General features: G+C 38.9%; 1 protein-coding gene across 3 annotated transcripts in view; it reads left to right on the plus strand.

The window, feature by feature from the left end:
• The window catches only part of LOC117026204 (sodium channel protein type 1 subunit alpha), a 131,796-nt gene that overhangs the window by 6,784 nt on the left and 110,487 nt on the right, over positions 1-14,525 (plus strand). The window contains exon 1 of one of the 3 annotated variants that reach the window (XM_033112800.1): positions 13,043-13,295. The exons of the other annotated variants lie outside the window; for them this stretch is intronic. The gene's annotated coding sequence lies outside the window, so the exon portion shown is untranslated. Of the gene's footprint in view, positions 1-13,042; positions 13,296-14,525 lie in introns of those variants that run through there. 3 annotated transcript variants of the gene reach the window in all.

Here is a 14,525-nt window from a genome sequence, read left to right on the forward strand (position 1 = left end):
CCAATTATAAGGACGCTGCAAGTATTAGTCAGTGCCCTGACAAGAATAGATGGCTCCCTCAAACTGGTGGAAAGAAAAAACAGAATATTTGGTTTTAGCTTCTCCACAGCATATTGTCCTGGTTTTCTTGTGAACACGGTTCCATCTTTCCTCCAGCAGCAGGTGTGCCGAGCCCTTTGCGATCTGCCCATCTGCCCATCTATCCAAATTTCAGCCCCTTCCACAGATCAAACCTTATACCTCTCTGTATACAATATCCCCTCTTGTTAGAATGCACTTTCTCTTTCTCCTCCATACATCTTTGTATTTGTCCTAGTAAACTCCTATGGGAAACTCCGGGTAAAGCCAAGACTTGGCCTAGATTTCACTTCGCAATTAACAAAGAAAAAAGTTTGATGATTCCTGCTTATGGCGAAGATGTGGGAAACAGGTATCTTATGCTGTTGCTGGAGTATAAAATGGTACTACACCTTTGGAGGGAAGTCTATGTAGTATATCGACTAAAGTTAAAAGACACATACCCTTCCACTCAGCAGAGTCATCTCCTGAGAGTGAAGCCCACAGAAAAATTTGTACAAGTGGGAAAAGTGTTTGTGAAGTGATGTTTAACACCAGCATTTTTTGAAATAGCAAAGAAATTTTTTTAGCAACATGGAAATAAAATAAGTGTTTATCATTTGAGGACTGATTAAATAACTTTTGGTATATCTATTTAAATTCATACCAAAATATTTTAAGTAACAACAAGGTAAGATATTCATATTATACAAGGCATATATATATACACACACACACACACACACACACACACACACACACATACATATACTGTCATTTATGAAAAAATATATATAAAGCATATTTCAGATGCTTGGATATACACAAAAAATTTCAAAAAGTTTCAAAACACATTGTTAATAGTGATGGGCCTGGGAGAAGAGAAACTGGAAAGTTAATTTTTTCTTAAAGGTCCACAAAGGACAACTGACTCGAAATGTTACTTAAAACATCGGTGAGGAGTTTTCTTGGTAGAAGGGAAGAGGCAGGTACCTGACTCAGTGGTACAAGCACACCTTCTAAAAGTGGGTGGGCGTGATTAGGGAATGGTGTGAAGGACAGTGGCTAATTTATATGTTCTGAGAGCAGAGAGGTGTGGGTATTCTTAGGGAGCTGAGGCCAGCCGTGAAGGTGATTGCCAACAATACTGTTTCTTAAACGTGAATGTGCACAGGACTCACCGTGGGATCTTGTGAAAATGCACATTCTGCTTTAGCAGGGAGGAGCAGAGGCCAAGATTCTGCATTCCCACAAGCTCCTAAAACATGCCTATGCTGGGAGTCCACTGCCACACTTTGAAAAGCAAGGCTTTCAAACTTAGAAACTATGGTGTTTTTGTGTGGTTTGTGTCTTCACACAAATATCACACACACAGACACACACACACACACACACAAAATATCAAGCAGAGCCAGAAAGCACTTGTTTTTAGAAAACCAAGCTGAGAAAAACAGCTCATTAAGTATAATGTTTGCAACATGTAGCTTTGCCAAAGCAATCTTACTGTCAAATGTCCATGATCAGCAGTTGTGCTTTTTGAGCTTCTCCATGTGTAACAAATGCAGACTTCTGGAAGCTAATGCTTTGCCAGACTGAGGCAAGCTTCTCCTTTGCACTCCTCATGTATTTAGTTTATTTATTGACTCAGTGAGAGTATTTCCAAACATAGTGACATTCTTTCACATTCTGTGGAAGATTGAAGAATCTGAAATAAGTGAGAAGGAAGAGCTGCCATCTGCCACCTTCCCATCCTGCCACAGCTGCACCCTACCCCCAACACGTTGACAGAAATCAGGCTGTACATCTACTCTACACCTACGAACTGTCTTGGCTTGGCCACGTGTAGAAATGCCTTTCCTTCAGTGCATCCTTGTGAGCATAATGTTATGTAATCCAGCCCACTAAGGGACACTTGTATCATCTCCCACGTGTTTGCCTTTAAACTTGGATCCCACAGACTTACCACCATGACTTTAATAATGTGATATTATAGAGAGTTTTATATAAAACAAGACAGTCTGAACTTATGATAAGATTAGATACATTGGAGACAGATTGCTGGTTTCAAAACCACACTTAATCATCTTACCGTGTGACCCGGGCCAAGTTACTCAACTACTCTGAGTCTCGGTTTCCTTATATATAAAATTGTGATAATAATGTCAGTATCTATTTCATGAGATTGCTGTGGGGTTTCAAGGTCCTGGCATATATTAATTATTATTCCTCTCAAATCATTATTAGAATTGATTTGAAAATAGTGGTATTTGAATGTCAGTCTATTTATTTCTGAGTACCAACCGTGCTAAGAGGTAATCTCATATCATAGAGATGTTGTTTGTCTCTGTAAAATACTTTAAATTCACGTGTTTGATCTTCAAAGCAAATAGAAAGGAGTGTTTTTTAAAAATCTGTTGGGATGCAATCCTTTTCCCTCTTCCCACCAGCCCTACGCATCGGGTAGAACTTGCAAGTCATCCTCCCTATGCTTGCAAAAGAATTGAAGTTTAATCAGGAGAGTGTGAATAAAGAGACTATACACAGAGTAGGTTTAAGGGAGCTAAAACAAGATGATGAGGCACCTAGGGACATGAAAATGTGGGGAAATCTAAATGTGCACACGGAGGGAACAGTGTTCGAGAGCCCAGCAAGCACTGCAGTCATGGCAGAGACACCGGACTGGCAGGAGCTGCAGAAGACAGGTTCAAGGAAGGGAGTGGTGGGAGTGAAATGCCAGGTAGAAGTGGCACTCGGGGCTGGAAACACCCTCAGCCTCCAAAGGCCGCCTTCCATGGTTAGGTATAATCTGGGAGCCACCTTCCGTGGTTAGATATAATCTTCTTGATTCCTTGGAATTTTGCCTAATGTAGACATTCTTAGGAGATTGGAGGACCTCTCCCACCACTCCTAAAGGAGTGGCTGCATTCTTCTCTGGCAAACCTTCTGCTGGGTCTTCCAAACATCCAGTGCTCACTGGAATCTGGTGCCACTGTTCCATCATTTGCTTGTTAAGACCCAAGGACGGTGTTGGCTCTCTTTAAGGCTGGTTCCTGGGTGCTTCGCCAGCCATCTTACCCTACTTAGCAAATAGTTTCTTCATTAAGTTATTTTCATTTAACCCCTTTTGTGTGCACCATCTGTTTCCTGCCAGGATCCTGACTGAATCAGAGGTGAAATTTTAAAGCATTAGATGTTTCATGGAAAGGTAGCTCTGTTGTGATGTCTTAGAGAGGAGATTCTGGACAGATGAAAAGATCGATAAAGGTACTGCTGTCTTGGGGAGCAGAGGGGAGAAGAATATGAAAGCAGAAAAGGGAAGTTAGGACATGAACAAACAGCTGAAATATATATATATATATATATATATATATATATATATACACACACACACACACACACACACACACACACACACACATAGAGATAGAGATATAGCTATATAGTCTTAGAAGCAAGTGCCATGTGAAGTAGGGCAGATAATTTCTGAGTTTTATAATCACTGAAGTCATGGAAAGATCCACATTCTATATTTGCTTAGTTGCAGACTGCATAAGGGGATCAGAAATCAGTAGGGGATCAGTAATTGATCATATTATGTGTGTTAGTTAAAGAGGTACAGACCCAGAAAGAGCCCTTTCCTGCTTATCCAGCCTGCTCTTCCCCACAGAGAGAAGAATATAGGTTATTTTAATGTGATGATAGCAACCAAAAGGTAAAAGTCTTTCAAAGAGACTGAGTGGAACATGGAAAGAAGTATATCGGTTTCTGAACTTTCTTACGTATCAAGTGCCACGGAAAACATTAAGATAAAGTATTTTTGTCATTTCACCATTCCATATGAGCAAAGGAAATATGCTTGTCTTTCATCCAACTACAGAAGACCAGGTGCAGGAGACTTCCCATAGGCACGGAGTGCAGCTGCCTAGTACCTCTCTCCCACACCCAAGTCCTAAGTGATCCCTGATGTGGGTAAGACATTCTAGTGCTGTGCTGTCCAATATGAATAAGAACAATTCCAGAAATAGCGACTCAGTTCATGGGCCGCAAAATTTTCAAGGCATTCTAGGAGAACTGGGTTAAATGTATTTATCATCTCGTTCTGCTTGAGCCTTCCCCACTTAAATTTGGCAGTATCTTCTAAAGAGTATGAAACACTGAAGTGGACCCTGAATGACCTCTGTCTGTTATTTGGCCGACAATAGAATTCTTGCTTTTCCCAAGGGGAGAGAGCAGAAGATATGTAATCATATGTGATTGGTGTGAGCTTGGGAATTGATTTCTGAAGATTTGAAACTGCTTAGGGATACGTGAAGGGTGTTAATCTCCCAGAGAAACATGGCAGCACCTACTTTTCATGACATGCACACACATTACGGATAGCTTTGCTATGCTCCTGGTAAAGTTGATGGCTTTCTGCCTTTGAACATGAAAGGAAAAAGACATTGGTAAGAATCCTTTAAGGGAATGGGAACGACATATTTGCTTTTGCTAAGTTATAGCAAAGTTCACTTTTATTCTGTAAATAAAGAGTTGTCTTCATAAATGTCAGCTATTTACTTTAAAGACAGTCCTCTTCATAAAAATCTAATTAAACTTCTTCAATACGTAGACGAATGATGCAGTTGATTTAAAGATATATTAAAATGGCAAACTACTATTTGGGTTTCAATAAGTAATCAACGATATTTTCCCTAGCACTAGATTGACTGGCTCTTCTTTGCAAAGGGGGGGAAATTGCTACATGAAATAGACCGTGCAAAAAAAAATAAAAAATCCAAGCATAATGTTTAACTGACTTAGGAGGATGGGAAAGAGCAGATGTAAGCACAGAACAGAACCCAGCACAGAAATTTAGTTTATAATTGTTCATGCATTTTTCAAAATTTACATTTGTGTTTCTTTGCTCTCTTTATCTTCCTGTGACAGTAGTAGCTCTGTACATAATGCTTTCAATACTGCGACGTACTTTGATCTTGTTTCAAGAGTCAAAGCTGTATGAAGACTTGATGTACTTAAAGAAAGAGGCATACGACTCAAGCATGTGAAATATTAAATTTTGCTTCCGTATATGAAAGACAGCTATCATATAAATATGGTTTATGATCCTAAAGAAATAGAAAATATAGTTTTAGATTACATTTTGGTCTCTCAAAGAAATTCTAGAACTTCAGACCATTTGCTTCCTGCATATTTCCTGGCGCTCTCTTTAGGCCTATATTCCTGAAAGCCGTCAGCATCATACTCTGAGAACCTGGTGCTCATGCCCTTGAACATGAACCCTTCGCAGTGAATATTTACGATCAGTATGGGGAGCTAGGCTGAAGGACGGTCACGTCCTTTATCCTTTGCTAAAACCAATGTTGGTTAGTCCATCACCTTCTTTAAAAGTAACTGCAATCATACACGCCATCACATCCATCTCTCTGTCAAAACATGAGTGAAAATCAATTGTGGCATTTCTAGAAATTTTCCACTCACTTCCATTTTGCTTCTTATGTGCTGATGCACCTACTCAATGTTAATTTCCTTCATAGTTAGACGGTGGAAAAAATTTGAATGGACTTTTGTGGTATAAAACAAGCTACGTGACCTTGGGCAAGTCACATCACTCCTCTTGACAACATTCCTCATATCCAAAATAAGAATACTTATCTGCATGATCTCAGAGAAATCTCCAGCTCCACAATTCCTCAATGATTACCATCTCCATAAAGCAGTTGCAAAGATTTATGTCAGTTGACATTCTGTTTTACAAGGTTTAAAAAAGTGTTTTGTCCCACATACATATTTTCACGGAATTTTATTCTGGAATTTTGATTCATCAGTAGTCAGCAGATGTCATCAGTTCATATTCAGAAAACACCTTAATTCAACCACAAGCACTGGGATATATTTGAGGAATAAAATAATGACTAAGGCATAGTTCTTGCTCTCAAAGAGATTAGGGGGTGGGTTCAGGTGGTGCGAAAGTGCGCAGATAAAGGGTGGAGGGGATGTAGCCAGAAGATAGAAGCTCTCCCAGCAGAGGAAATGAAGGAAGCAAAGTAATGAAGGTGTGATGGCTCCTGACTTATTTAGGGAAAGGCAGAGAGCTTGGTGTTGTGAAAAATGACATTGATGGCATCCTCAGGAAATATTGATAGCGTACTCTTACACTTTAGCTAAAGAACAAAGACCAAAAGTAAACCAGGCCCCCGAATAATAAAAGGTTTTAAAGCTGGAAATTCATACAGAACACTAAAGTGATTTTGTTTAATTGAGATATAATGGACATACGATATATTAGTTTTAGGTGTTTAACACAAATGATTTGATGTATGAGATGTGATCAAACATATGGTGAGTGTTTAAAAAAAAATTATTACAGTAAAAGTCACATTGCCATTAATCCTCCTCAAAATACTCCCCCTTGCTTCGAACACATTTATCCCATCGTTCTTTCCATCTTCTGAAGCAGTTCTGGAGGTCCTCTTTCGTGAGTGTCTTTAGTTGCACTGTCATGGCTGCCTCAACATCCTGAATTGATTAAAAATGTTTACATTTCATGGTCATTTTGACTTTGGGGAAGAGCCAGAAGTCGCAGGGTGTCTCGTTCACAGAATAAGGTGGATGAGGACACACCATAATTATTTATTTGACAGAAATTGCTATACCAGAGTGATGTGAGACACAGAACTTTCCATGTGATAACAAAATACAGTAAATGCTGCTGCCGAGTGTCATCCAACAGAAAGGCAGGGATCTTCAATACAGGAAGCCATGTGTCAAACCTTAGTAACAGGGTGTGACAAGTTTCAACTTGTTCGATGCAGTCAGTGGGGTGTGAGCTATGGTTGAGAGAAGGGGTGTTTTAAAGTGTGCTGTAAATCATCCTCCATCATGACAATACTGTCACACTTCACTTCTGGTACATGGCAATTTCTGTCAAATAAAAACATTACAGTGTGTCCTCATCCACCTGATTCACTGGATCTGGCACCATGAAGACTTCTGGCTCTTCCCCCAAAGTAAAAATTATTCAGGATATCGAGGCAGTCATGACAGCACAACTAAATATACTCATGAAAGAGGACTTCCAGAACTGCTTCAGAAAACGGCAAGAATGATGGGATAAATGTGTTCGAAGCAAGGGGGAGTATTTTGAGGGGAATTAATAGCAATGTGTCTTTTGCCGTAATAAATCTTTTTATTTAAGCATTCACCGCATTATTTGATCACACCTCATATGTATATACTGAAAAATGATAAAGTTGTTTTTTTAAAATATTTCTGGGATGGTTATATAATTGAAGAATAATTATATGAAGTGACAAAAAGTAGTTTTGTAATTTAATATTCGTTTTAAACCAGTATTTCAATGCTGACCTCATTAGAGCCTTTACATTCACATACTTAATTCCCCTTTGAGAAATCACATTTGTATATTACTGTGTGTTATCCATAAAACCTATTTATTTGGTTTAGGAATACCATTATTTCCTTCTCCAACACCAATGGCTGCTTATGTAATTGAAAGGAAATTGTAGTGAATGTTCCAACAAGCAGTAACTACATCTGTGAAAGTGATCTCCTCTGGATTTATAATTAAATTCTGGCTTTCACTGCTTTGGGTAGAATGGCGGGGAAGACATGGGAGACAGGATGACCTGATATCCATCACGATCCTACAACCTTCCCCCCCCCCTTCTTTTTAAAACATGGCCTTGTGGTGAGGTAAGAAAAACCCTTACTATTCCTTCTCCTCCACTACTAGAGAGAGAATCAAGAGAAATTTTAATGCTTTTTTTAAAGAACCTTTTTATAAAACATTAAATATTTGTGTCCACAGACACACTGATTTATAGACATTTGAGAAACATTTTAGAATAAAATCAGTAGAAAACAATTCCAATTATTTAGGCTCAATACATCGTAGGTGATTTTTAAAAATGGCAATTTATGAGTGAAAAATCAAAAGCCTGTAACAGTTTTGATTCAGTAAATTCAAGTTGGGGGGTCCCCAAATATTTTTATATCATGTTTGATAAAATAGCTTTGTGTGTGTGTGTGTGTGTGTGTGTGTGTGTGTGTGGCAGATGGACTTTACCACAGTTTCAAATGTTTACCTTCTAGTAGCTACAAAATATTCTGAAACCAATAGGCCAACTTTGTGCTATTAAGAAATTACAACTTTAAACTTGCTGTAAAACTAGCTGGCTCTAGTCCTAAAAGAGGGTTCTTAATTGCATTTTCTGAATTTTTTAAAATCTAATAACAGGTAAATTCCACATTCATTTCTGGCTCATTTTCAAAATGACAAATTAACCTGAAAAGAAAGAAGTTCATCATTTTCTGCTAGGAAATGTTTTCTATTTCTAAAATAGTAGCTACTAAAGGCCCTGTTTTTAGAAAATGCTTGGGGAAGAGCAAGGCATTGGTAGTAAATCTTTGCAGAATGCGGCATAAACCAAAAAAAAAAAAAAAATGTACTGGGAAACTCACATCTACAAAAGCAAAATTCTGAGGTGAAAATTCTGAGGTAAATTATGTTTACTGTGGGATCACATCAGTTCGGTGCTTTAGAAGTGAGTTCCATTTTCCCAACAAAGCCAGGATTTGAAGCCAGGTAATAAAGTGGATACAGTGGTCCTATGTATTTAGAATCATAGGGTCTGGGTTCAAATTCTGGCGCTGGCACTTGCTGTCCATGTTGGAATCACTCACCACTCCATCAGAACACCTGCCACCACACACAGCTTGAGTGGCATCCCCATTATATTTTCTGGGATACCATCCCAAGATCAGACCACTGTCCAGGTTTAACTCTAGACACCAGCATCCCAACTCCTTTTCCCCAGGAAGGAGCTCGCTTCATGTCACTACGTGAGCCAAATTCCCAAACAAATTACTAGAGAATCTATAAACATATTCTGCTTTAAAACTCACATTTCATTTATAATTCTGAGCAAAGGAATCCAAAATTCAAAACATAATGATTTGACCATTACTTTGGGAAATTGTTGGCCAACGATCAAGGATGACCCCCGTCAGCCGGCCAGGCCACAAGTTAATTGAGGTAACTTTTTTCATAAGGCCGCTGGATAAAATGTTCAGAACTCCCAAGAGATGGAAATTAGGGCGAATGTTTGGTAACAAATTTCCTGTATTTTCTACACAAGAAAATGTTCAATAGTATTCTGATATTAACCACATGGATTCTTTGGCCTTCTGATGTTGAGCTCTCTTTCCAAGTACTAATCACAACAAGAGATTCTCCTGTCTTAGAACTGAGTCAAAAAGACCTGGTGCAGATTTTTCCATCTGAGTGACCTCTCTTCCTCTTTGATACCCAATATTTACTGACAATGATGATGTCCCACTACAACATTCCCTTTCTCTTTTGGGCATTGAGCAGTGAACTCCTGCCACTAGGTCCCAACAGAGCCACACCAAAGTAACAATCTAATTCTCATGATGTAGAGAACTATGCAAAAAATATAGGACATCATTTGCTTTCATTCTCTTTGCCTTGTTAGAAATTCCCTCATAGGAAAGGCACAGCCCAAGCCTCTTAGCCTGTTTAGCACATCCATGTATTCACAGGTTGAAGAAGCATTGCCACACAGGAAATGACAAGTATATGCTTTCCACCTCTGCAATAAGGTTACAGAGGATTTTCTGGAATGGCTAGCATTAAGCGTGGGAGGAAAAGAAAGAAAGTTACCTTTCCATTCTTTGAAACTGGAACCATAACAGTGAGAAAGATGTAACAGATAAAATTATATCTCAATAAATTAACTTGCTGCACAAGGATAAATAAAGTGCAGAACTAGTTCCATGCGGAGTTTTTAATTTGGGAAATGAATAAGATATGTACATAAAATTCTTAGCACAAGGTCAAAAGGGACAAATGCAATAACGTTATAAGGTAGCACATTATAATGTTTCATTTTAATTTATCTTTTGCCAACTTTTATGAATAATAGATTTTAATTGTGTACTACACTAATTTAACAAAAACCTCATATTTTGCTTTTATGCCAGGTCTTATATGAAGAATATGTAAAGTTACCGTTTTTGATAAACTCCTTTAGCTCTGACTAGACATTTCTGAATGAAACGTCTTGTGTACAGAATGACAAGATATTCATTCATGAAACATACTTATCGTGCAGTGGGAAAGATGTTGGCCTATTTTTTTCAGAGTCTGTATCAGACCAGTCATTTTTTTTCTCTTATGCCTAATGCTCTCAACTTAACAAATAAGTTGTAATATTCCACATTATAAAAACGTGAAGTTGTTCTGTAATCAACAATAGAAAAAAGATTCTAGCTACTGAGAAAGCAAAAACGCCGTTAGAAAAAAAAAATATGTGACCAAAAACATTGGTAGAATTTTCCTTGTACAGATGGGGGGAAGGGCTGTCAAGAGAAGTGAAGATTGTGAGCAAAGATAGAGAGGTGGAGGGTGCAGTGTGCATTGAAAGCAGCGTGTCTTTCTTTTTTTTATTAGTTGCAGGTGTACAAAACAATGTAATAGTTAAACATTGACACTCCTCACAAAGTGATAACCGCCCTCCCCGCAATGTACTATCCCTCTGCCATCATGTAAAGCATCTTGTCTTTCCATTTGCTTAGTGTCAGAGTAAACAGCAGTGGAAGCATGTTGATCTGGGTTGTTTACTGATATAACCTCAGTTTCTGGAAAAGTGACTGGCATGTAGCAGGAGCTCGAAGAAGTGAATAAATGAAGTGCCACATGCCCAGACTATCAGCAGTATTTGATAGCTTTCAAGGGCTAAAGCATTTGGATTCCTGCAGTGGGTGAACTGGTTAGGACTCCACAGAATAATAGAAACCAAGTTCAACTAAGCATAAAAGGAGTTTATTTGTGTCTATCATGGAACCTCAAGTCAGAAAAGTATCAGGTCTTGGGAAGGACAGTAGCTGGACAGAGGAGGTCATTGGGAGTTTGCTGGCTCTGTCTTTCGTCACCACTTCTTCCATACCTAGATGATTTCTTTCTCTCAGCGCCCTGGCTCACCTGGTCCTGAGTCTGCATTGTGAGGAAATCTGGCCCCTACAGCTGCCAGCATCTCAAGCAGCAGTTCTCTTCGACTAAGTCAGATGTTCAGACACCCTTTTCTGTTCTGTTCCTCTGTAGCCAGGAGCACAGGCTCATTGCTGGGGATCAGACAGGGAGAGCTGTAGAGTGGACTGTTACGAGCAGACACTCAAAAAACTGAGCCCTATAATAGGCAATTAGAAGGCACTAAAGTATGTGGCCAGAGGTGATTATATTTTTATGCATATATGTCTAAACCAGGAGTACTACTCGTATAGAATATGTTAGTCTGAAATTTAAAAAAAAATACTGCATGTTAGTTCACATATTTTCCACTTCTTCTTCATCTCTACATCCTGGTAATTATTTACCAAATATTGGTCACCTGTCTCTCTGGCTCCTTTCAGTATTTCCCGGACTCTATCACAGACTGAGCAACACCATTTCCCAGACACTGACTAACTTTAATTAACATGTTCATGCTACCTTGACTGGGCTTTGCAAACTGAAAATTATTACTCAGTTTCTTTCTTTTATAGATGAGAAGCCAGGCCCGTGAGTAATTTATAAATAAGGGTTAGTAAAAGTTTTGCAAACATAGAAATAAAAATTACATTCTTGTGATTCTAGAACAGGGAAAGAAAGGTGGACTTTAGAGTATGTTGCAAAGAAAAATGGATTTTGGGACTAAAAGCCTTAGTTTTTATTGTTTTCCAAGCTGTATGTGTGAGCTTGAGCCTTATTGATAAGGCTCAGAGAGCTTCAGAATACTCATCTGTACAATAGAATAACTATAATAATATGGATTGTCACTATCATACAGTCCTGTAGTAAGGAATAGAAAAAGAAAATATTAAAGATGATGTCATTTAATAAATGGTAAAGCACATGGAATGATAGTTATCAACAACGCGTGTTGCGTAGAAAACAACAAGGGTGAAATATTTACTGCGAACTACTGCAAATGACCAATCAACACGTAGTTAATTGTGAGTTTATGCACGACCAAATGTTAAAGACTGTTTCAGTTTTAAAGTACAGTATATAATATAGAAAGCTCTACTTTCAGTTCCTGGAGTTATAAATAGTTTCACATGGATTCTCCATTGTCTTAGGAAAACCTGATGTGTATATGGCTTTCATAATTCTATCAAGAGGTAATACTTAATTGGATTCAAAATGTGCTTCCTAAAACATGTTATTGCAATTAAGCTTTAAGTCATGTCCACAAGATAGGGAAACATATTATGGTAAAAGATAGTAAAACTGTAGACATTTAGAATAGGAAGATAATCTTTAACTGCTAAGTACAGATGAAGATGGGATCATGTAAGTTTTCAAAGAAAAGTTCAATTACCTGCTCAAAGGCACATGCTCATTAGTGTTGAATTCGAAGAAAAACTCACATCTTTTCACTCTGAGATGTTCACTATAATACAGAACCTATTATTTAAACACAATATTGAAAATGATAAAAATTTTGAGTAGATCCCCAATGAAAAGCCATAGATCTGTCATAAATGACCACCAGTTTTCTCCCGGTGAAATAAAAAGACAAATAAAGTTTTATTCACAAATTCTTCAATTTGTAAAGATAACAATGATTCATAACGGGAATAAAGCAATACTTTTAAACCAAAATAAAATACAGAAACAACACAGAAGTTGTTCGCTAAACTTGAAGGTATTTAGTTTTAAACTTTTTCATATTTGAGTCATTGGGTGTTTTATGTGATAGAACAATTGGGAATGAAGGAGAAACAAAACGAAGCAATAATAAGAGACCCAAAGGTAAGAAGGGAAACAAGTAGACTGAGAAGAGGTTCAGAAAGAACACAAATCTGGCTGGATGAAAAAAATATTTAATGTTTGGCCACTAGATGGCGATATAATGTAAGGTGCTGCCTCGACTTTTTTTTTAACAAGCTATTTGCTGATTTGTGTTAGGTACCATAGAGTGAGGCGAGGATGAAGCCGAGAGGATACTGCAGAGGTCTCTGGTGCATGTGTGTATGTCTGCGCGCGTGTGTGTTTGTGTATGTGTGTTCTGCCCCAGTGAGACTGCAGCCCTTGTAAATACTTGCTCACCTTTTGCGAGAAGGAATCTGAACAATTGCAACTGAAGGCACGTTGTCATCCGGTCTTTGGGAGATGCAGCTCCTCACTGCAGATGGGTAATTTTCCTTTTTATCAGGTAAGCCATCTGATTCTTTCGTCGCGATGTTAGGCATATTCATTCCAGTTATTGCTTTGGCAAAAGAGCCCGTGGAAATACAGTTTGGGCAGATCAGGAAGTCCATTTTTGTCTGTGAATTCGGACCAACTGACCCCCTCCTCCCTCTCTTCTCCTCCCCTTCTCCTCCCTTTCCCCTCCCCCCTCCTCTCTCAACCTTCAGGAACTGAAATCAGGTTTGTTTTGCAGTTCAGCATTTTGATACAAGATGGGATTCTTTGGCCTGAAATAGCTTGGAATCTGGCCAGTTCTTGCCTTTCCTTGTCTTCATCCTATTCAAAGTCTCCTTTTGAAGCCCCCTCCTTCACTGGTGCAATAGAACTGAACTAGCTAGCTTTGAATAGAGGTCATAGTGTTCCTGAGGAGGGAGCGAAAATTAGATCTCAGTGTTAACCCCAGGAAGAGAAGGCAGGGGGGCTGCTGCTGGAGCCTCGCATCACACTCCCCAGGCAGAGGCTGGCCTTTTCCCGAGAAATGTCTCATGGCTTGGGTGAGAGAGGGACAAGGATTTATTCCCCCTAACTCTGACTGAACTACGCTCATGAAGGAGCTTGAGGGAAGTGGGCAAGAATCCCTTCTTCCACGGAGCGCCAAATGGGAAATATTGAGTTACTTTTAATTACACAGAGGTCACTATCAGCAATGATACTGCAGATGCTGTGGGCTCCCGGTGTGAACCGTCTTGCTTTTCCAAATGGCAGGAGAAACGTCTGGGTGAACGGGAGGCTTTTTCACTATGTATTCCTTCTCTCCTACCTGTTTGAGGCATGTGTTTAAAGACACAACCCCCCCACCCCCACCTCCACCATGTTAACTTCTCATATTTCTTTTTGTTCCCTTCACTTGCTCACTCCTCTTTAACAAGTCAGTCCAAACAGAGTGGTGATCGGTGCTTTTTCACATGTCTGAAATGGTTAAATCCAAAGCAGAGAAATGTTCTGTCCATATGTGCCTGTCACTAATGTTTGAGGTGCAGTAGCAAACTTGGAAATTGCCAAACGCTGTTGCTATCACACTTATAAAATGTGGCTGCTTTTTCTATGGATTTACAGGTTCACGTGGTATTTCTGAGGCGCTACTGTAGTAACAGAACATATTTCTCAATAAAGCACTTTAAATCATCCCAAGAGGATGGTGCCAGACAGAAATAGGAAAATTCCATGCTGAGGTTGGTGATTTCCTGCTTTGGGA

This window comes from Rhinolophus ferrumequinum, chromosome 8 (genome assembly GCF_004115265.2).
Source record: "Rhinolophus ferrumequinum isolate MPI-CBG mRhiFer1 chromosome 8, mRhiFer1_v1.p, whole genome shotgun sequence".
NCBI lineage: Eukaryota > Metazoa > Chordata > Mammalia > Chiroptera > Rhinolophidae > Rhinolophus > Rhinolophus ferrumequinum.